This window comes from Egretta garzetta, unplaced genomic scaffold (assembly GCF_000687185.1).
Source record: "Egretta garzetta isolate BGI_Z169 unplaced genomic scaffold, ASM68718v1 scaffold644, whole genome shotgun sequence".
NCBI classification, from domain to species: Eukaryota; Metazoa; Chordata; class Aves; order Pelecaniformes; family Ardeidae; genus Egretta; species Egretta garzetta.
In genome coordinates, this window is record NW_009259452.1 from 238561 (window position 1) to 246526 (window position 7966).

Below are 7966 nucleotides of genomic sequence, written 5' to 3' on the forward strand. Positions count from 1 at the left end.
TTACCAAGCCTTAGCATCATTGAAATGCTGTCTGTGAATGAGAAGGAGCCAACTTCTTGCGACACTGCAGAGAGCCTCAGTTATGGTTATCCAGTCAGAGAGAATTTATTCCATGATTTTACAGATTGTACCTGGAGCTTAAAATGACACCACTAAAACAAGCCCCATGCAGATGGGCAGATTCCCTGAAGAGGGACCTAAGAACATCCTGGGAGTAGCAGAAGAAAGTTCACATCTGACAGCTGTAGAAGCAGCATGGTCAATGTTTTGTTTGTTTAAAGCAACATCTGACAATCTGTCTAGCCCATGGAAAAGAGCTAAATGACTCCTGCTGTCTTCACTGAAAAGATCCTGCAGAGCTCAAACTGAGAAAGGGTTGGCGTAGGTGCACAGGAGAGGTTTAGTCATGATGGGCTGGAGATTCACATGAATAATTGTGTGGCCATACCCTTTCGCAAGACACAGCAACACCAGGAGATCTCCTGAGGCCAAGAACCAGGAAAGAAAGAGGCCAAGAAAAAACCACATGTAGCACTGGATCTTTAAATGACATTTGAAGTCTAAATGACCAGCAGAAATTAGTTCTGTTGCTGGCGAGGAAATGTTCTAAGCCTGTACACAAAAGATACTTCCAGTTGTTAAAATGCTTGAAAGCTATAGCTTTTGATGGAAGAGACCATTCTTGATGCTTTGAACAGCCAAGACATAAGAACAGACACCAGAGCTCAGCACAAAACTTCATCTAGCCTCCAGTCTCCTTTCTGACAGTGGCTCAGAGAGAGTGCATAGGGCGGAGTGGGAGAGCAGGGCAACGCGCACCAGTGCTGCCCCGGAGTACTCACCCGTTGCCCACCAAACTGCAGTTCAGGGGTTTCCTAAGCCAGATATTCTTGAGTATCACACTTGGAAATTCAGGCATCCAGGACCTCAAATGTTCCAAGGAGAGGACTCAGAGTTGTGAGTCATGTTCATATGACCAAATATGTAATTCAAACACAATTTTAAAAATGCACTTAATGGTACAGAATGGCTTTACTTTTGATTTCTGTCTTTAGCAGTGTTTCTCATGGTTCTGCTGACCTTGGAACTCCCCTTGTACAAGGTCAATTCTGAAAATAAGGTCAGACCTGCAGTGCCCTGCCTGGCTGCAGCCATTGTAAAACTTAGTGATGTTCCAGGACAGGTTTAGTCATCTCTGTCGTAACAGTGCCCAGAGCTCTACCTGCTATTTTAGAGTCAGACATAAAACCCCGTGGTCTTTCTCTATAAATGGAGAGTGATGTTACATGGACAAACAGCTAGTGGTGATTCACCTGAGACTAAACAGGATTTGCCTGCCAGGGTAACTCACCTGGAGAGCTGACTGCTTCCGTTCACCTCCTTTTTTGGAAGTGGGCTGAGAATAACAAACTGTTCCGGTAACATCAGCCTACTTCCAGTCAACACATTTTCTACTGAGAGGCAGGGCGGGTCCCACCCTGTACCATGACAGGCGCATATTTGGTCATGTAAATGTGACTCATAACTCTGACTCTTCAGCCTTAAGAGTTAGGTGCCAACAGCAACCAGTTGTCTCAACCCCCTGTTCTAAACGGTGATGCCTATGCCTCCTCTCCAGCAGTTCAGTGTTCATCTCCCTCTTCCTGGGGTTCTGGAAAGCCCAAGTCTCCACGACGTGCTCCAGTCAGCTGGCAGAATTCCAGGAGAGAGCTTCCCGCAGTCCATCTTGCTGCTACTCCTCTTAGTGCAAGCTGAACGTGCATGGCATATCCAGGGCATTTCATGGTGGTGGTGATGCTCGCAAAGAAGAGAACAGGCCTGACTCTAGACCACCTCAGTGATTCCTAAGAATTTATATTATTGAGAGAAGATGCTGTAGCCTTGTCCTCTCTTCTTCCAGCTCTATAAACACCAGGTCATACAATTTTCGTTATTGAATGTTTAACTACTTCATGCTAAATGGAAAGGCCATAGAAAGGAAGAAGGGCGTTATCTATGGATCATATAGTTTCACTACCAGTAACAAGCAAGCTGTGGCCATTTGGGTCTCAACTTCTAAGTGTTATACAACAACATGAGACAAATAGCTCTGGATCAGACCACAGGTCCATCTGGTTTATTATCCTGTTTCCAGTAATATCTAGGGAAAAGGACAGGCGCAGGGAGTTATTTCTGCCGAGTGTCCTCTTTATTTCCAGCCAGTGACAGTTCAGGTCTTCCCCAGCTAGAGGTGGTATCTTCTACCTAATAGCTTGTTTCCATTATTTAGGGCAGTAATTTTTTGAGCCCATGCAAACTTTTGGCGTCCATAGAATTCTATAGCAAGGGTCTCCAGTGCAGGCACTGTATTTTAGAGCCTGTCCCTTGCCTGTTTCATCTGAGGCAGTGCTGGCCCACAATCACAGGCACAACCTGCCCGCAGGGACCTTTATACTGTTATAGTTGCACGGATGTCCAAGCCTGAACCACTGAACTACCAGTTACCTGCATGTGGAGATGTGGGCATGAGCCTACATGAATCACCCACCTCAGGGGTCTTAAGGGACTTGTCCAGGATCACCTGGAGAGGCATTGGAAAAGCAGGATAACAACCCAAGAGGACTCTGATGAAAGCACCTAAACCTTCCTTTAAACCTCCTTCTCTCTGGCCTGGTATCAGTCTTAGTGCTGTGATCTGGACTTGCCAGATCATCTACAACAGCTTGCTGGGTCCCAGAGCATCTGATCTTTTCATTTGATCCAATGGAGAACTGGGCTTTTGGCCAGCTAAGAAGAGCAATCCAGCGAGGCAGTCCTCCAGCCAAACTCCCTCTGGGTGTGCTCGTTTGGACATTGATATTTCACTGACACTAAGCTTCCCTCTTCAGCATGAATTGCTCATTACTTGAATTCCATTAGGGATTTCTTATGTCATGAAAAAGCAGAGATTTTGCCTGAACACACTGAGCAGGACTGACTGCTTTCTGTGGATACAGTTGTTGATCCGTGTGTATGTGTGTGCCTGTATCTGCAGGACATAGATGTCTCAGTGTTTTCCTCTCAATGGTGTCTCTGTTCTGCAACCATCTGTGTATAAAGCTGCTATTCTCTCATGAACAATGACTCATACAGGAAAGTCTCTAAGAATTAGGCAAGAACTATGTTCATCCTGAGTAGCATTGAAGATGAGGATCCAATCCCATAAACTCTTGGAAACTTAGCATTAGTTTTCCCTTGACAGCTTTAATCTTTAAGTTCTGTTGCTGACACACATTTACAAACAACAGGTTGGCAGTAAACTGCCTCTGCAGACGGTGCTGCAAGTCCACCGCTTGCTTCTGACAAAGACCCTGTGCAGCACTGCTGGCCGTGGCCAACTCTTCCTCGCTCCATTTTCCAGTGAGGATCCACCTAGTGATTCTTCCACCTCCCACGTTCTCAGCCCCTGCAGACGACTCTCTCCAGCCCTTTCCCTTCTATTTCCAGGCTACTCTGCATCTCTGGTGACTCTGAAACAGCAGGGTCACTGTTCCCTGCGAGCTACACCTGGACCTGGAGCTGCCCAAAAACCTGGGAAGTTGGCCGTGGGGGCTACCTGGGGCAGTGATCCATGCTGGTATCAAAAAATCACGATGGCCTTCACTTCATGTATCTAGTGAGGTTTGAGTACTTAGGAAATAGCTGAAAGAAAGAAAATATCCAGAAGATTTTATCAGAAAATCTCCCATGGCCAGAATGAGTGCAGAAAGAAGAGTTTCTGAAAATCATGTGAGCTTCTCTGGCTACTGGGGAAGGTCCTGCTTTGTTGCACCTTGTCCAACGCTGTGGGAAGAAAAGGTGACAGGGTTCTCAGGTTCCCCACTGCCCCAGAGACGTCTCCGGGGGATGCGGATTAAGGTGATAAAGTTTAAAACAAGTGTTGACATATCCTAATAATGTAATTGTAAGACAACTCCAGATATGTAGACCATATCCAGAAAACATGCACACAACAAATACACAATTTTTCAATTGGATTAGAATTTTAATTGGAAATTTTATTCTCAGATTTTAAATTTTCTCTAGGATGTTAGGCCATAAGCAAGGGTCAGAGGTGCTAACACATGAAAGGAAACATGCTCCGGTGAGTGGCTGGAGTTGGACAGAATGTTAAAACCAACAGATGAAACCATAATCACAGAATCCCAGATCAGTTGAGGTTGGAAGGGAACCCTGGAGGTGATCTGGTCCAAACCCCCTGCACAAGCATGGCCACTTACAGCAGGTTGCCCAGGACCAAGTCCAGGCAGCTTTCAAATCTCTCCAAGGACAGAGATTACAAACCCATGCTGTAAAAATATCATGGGAAAAAGAGGTTGGCACTTTATCCCTGGAATCATCACTTTGAAGGAGGTGATCTGATGGCTCACTGGGATGGTGCCTGAGACAGAGGCCTCCTTCCTACCCTGCCCTTTCCCAACCACCACCCTTCCTGCTAGCTGCACGTCCTGGTACCAGTTCTGTGTTCCTCAGCCTTTTCAGTGAATTGATCAGTCTTCAAACAGCAAAATGCAACTTTCTTCCTGCTGGGTTAGTGTGTTCAACCGAATCAGTGAAAAATGTAGGCTGGAAGGCATACCAGAGGTCCTTAGTCCAATCTCCTACCCAAAGCAGGTCTAGCTTCAAAACTAGATGAAGTTGCTCAGGGCCTTGTCCACATGTATCCTGGCAATCCCAAGGATGATCCCACAACCTCCCCAGGCAGCCTGTCTCTCCTGGTAAATAATGTGTTCCTTCTCTTGAAGAATAGTTTCCCTGACTTTTAACATGAGACCATTGTCTCTTGTCCTTTAACTGTGCACTTGCAGGAAAAGCTTGGATGCATCTTAGTTCACAGCCCCCTTTTCAGCAGTTTTAGTCTGCAATTAGCTCCCCCGCTTACCTTCTCTTCTCCAAACAAATCTCATTCCCTTCGCACCTCCTCTTACGGCACATGCTCCCACTGACGGATATTAGGGGCTCTTGTTGGACCCTCTCCAGGATGTTAACACCTCCCACATAATGGTGGGGAGCGGTGATTCCCAAAACTGAACACAGTATCGCAGATGCGGCCTCACCAGTGCCAGGCAGAGGCACTCCACCTGCTGGCTACTTGCTGGCTACTTACTCTTGCAAGCCCATGACCGGTTAGCATTATTACTGCAGGGGAGCACTGCTGACAGAGGACCAACTTGTTTTCCACCAGAATCCCAAGGCCTTTTCTGCAGGGCTGCACCCCAGCAGTCAATCCCCACTCTGCACTGATGCATGGAGTTGTTTTGTCCCGGGTTGAAAATATGAAGAGGATTTATTATTTCACAGAATTAGAACAAATGTATGAGGTGAATTAGACCAAATTTATCACGTGATTAAAAAGGGTCAAACCCCGAGTCCTCTTGTTCTTTGTCTGCTGATAAAAGTACACAGCAATGGTGGCACATGGGAGCCCAGTTTCATGCCTGAGAAATCTCAGTGTCCTGCAAAACGTTTTCAGAGCTGTGCAGGGTCTGCTGCTGGTCACAGGCACAAGCAAAGGGGCTGTAACTCTCAGCACAATTTACCCCTTTCCTAGAAAAGGGCCTTGCAGGCTTGAAAGAGAATCTTGTAGGCCCCTGGACTGAATCCCACTTCCATCCGTTCCCCAGGACCTCAAAGGAGGAGCAGGCACCGTGCCTGGAAGGGATGAGCTTTGTGCACGCATGGTGTGTTTTTAAATCAGTGTTTTAACCCTCCTTCGGACTTCACAGATAGGCAAACTAGTAAGAGTTACTCTTGGTATACACTGGGGTATGATACAGCTCCAGCTCTCTTAATAAGCTTATTTGCTACTGTTCTAAAATAAAGCGTCTGTCTTTTTTCCCCCCAATTATATCTCACGCTACCTCTGGTTCAACTAAATGAAAAATAGTACTTTCTTGCTCTTCAAGAAATAAATAAAGTTTATTTTGAAAACATAGCAGTTTTCCCATTTCAATTTCCTTGCAGATTTCTGGGCTTTTTTTTTGGGGGGGGGGGGGGGATTTTTTTTTTTTGTTCTCCCCTCAGTCCCTTTCCTGTTTTCCAGAAACTGCCTGCTGCTCTTCAGAACGCTAACATGCACCTGCAGATCTTACAAATTTAGTGGCAAGAACTAAGCAGAGAGATACAGAAATACGGAAGTCTCTGAGCTGGAAATAGTCCAGAGTTGCCCACTGGAACTGCTTGGCACAGACCTGCATCCAAGTTCTTGCCGGTCTCTGGACACTCCGTGCCTCTCTCCCGCCTTCTCTCTGTGCAGAGATGCTTAGCTGAACTGTGAGCCATCTCTGAGGAGCAGGTGACATGGATGTTTTCTGCCATTTTCGCATTTATGGTTAAGTTAAAGGTGTGGCCTGGGTTTTTTTCATCAGCTTAGGAGCAGTCCACGCCTTTGGCCTGAGCATTGCTCAAACCATCAGCAGGACAGTGCGCTCTGCCCCTCTGCAGAGGTGGCACACAGCACAGGTTCGGGCTGGGCCTTTAACCTCCCCCTGCCTCTTCTGCCTCTCTCCCAGAGCTCCCTCGAATGAGCAAGGTGACGTGTTCTGCGGTCACAAAAGGAAGCCAGTGATGCTAATGTGTGGCCTAAACACCTAACCAGTTGTTTACTGAAATATGCCCAGGGAGAGACAGGCGATGGCACAAAATGACCCTTCCTGCTGCCAGCCAGCGTGCCGAGAAAAAGCCAGTGCTGGCTCACGGGTGACACACATGCATCTGGTCATGCTGTTACCTCTCCCTTCCTGGCACACTGTGACAAGCAAGGGATTCAGAGGGCTCTACAGATCTCCTGACAACTACAAAGCACATCTAGAAGCTTCTGGGAGTGCAAAGACATTTTCAAACAGAAGATTTTCTTTCAGCTTTATAAATATGTTTGCAGCCATCATCCCATTAAAGAAAAAATAGCCTTAAAAAAAAGTCCTGTGGAACAAAACTCCCATGAAGGAGCTTTTTCTCATTCTTCCCGTTTTCTTCCTTTACATACGAGTACTGAGAACGGGTTTGTACTTAACAAAAGGATAAACCCTGCTAATCCACTGATTCGCCTGCTAGTGTTGTGCTTATCGCAGCACTGTTTGCTGGCTGGGGCAGACGCGGTCCTAACATGCACAGCTGTGCAACGAAAAGCGTTGCCGTGTCATGGGAGAGTGCAGGCAGGACCTGCTGGTCTGGGGGGCTGGGACACAATGCCAGTTCAGGTCCCAGGCTGCCATGTCTGCGACCAGGCTGTCCACATCCAGCTCTGACAGCGGAAAATGCCACCCTGAAGAGCATGCAAGCTAGAGCCACTGATGGCAGGTAGCCATGGAGCAAGGGAAAAGAAACAGTAAGATGATTTTTGTCAGCTTGACGGGCAGTGATGGCAGCTCCCCATCTGATGGGGCATTGGCAGACGGAACATCGGAGAGCTGTGACTGGCACAAAGGGCCCTGAATGCCAACAGGAGGACATGGGTTACAGCTGGCAGTGATGACAGGGGGTAACACAGGGGTGACAGAAACCCCAATGGAACACAGCGTACGAGAGCAATTGACGCAGGTGAGTACACAAGAGGAGAAAGCAATGACATGGGAGGAGGCGCACGGAGGGAGGTGAATGGCCACCGAGCACTGAAGGGAATGGGAGGAGGCAGGAGCCGCGACGGGGTTGCCGGCTGATGTGTGGTGGTGGCAGACAAAAACGTGACCGAGGAGGATGGCCAGAGCCACTGGCTGTCACCGGGACACGACCGCCTGGCAAGGCCTGGCTTCGACCAACAGCAACACCCGGGCGCTTTACAATGAAAAGTCTGAAGCTGTCCTGTGCGCTCCAGATCGCTTCCACTTTGCAGAAGCGGTCCATTTAGCAAAGCCCCGTGCTGGGCAACGCAGCCAGAGCACTCCCAGGTGCTCCGCAGACGAGGACCCTGCTCCCCAGGGAGGGCCCCGAGACACGGGGACTCGGGCGG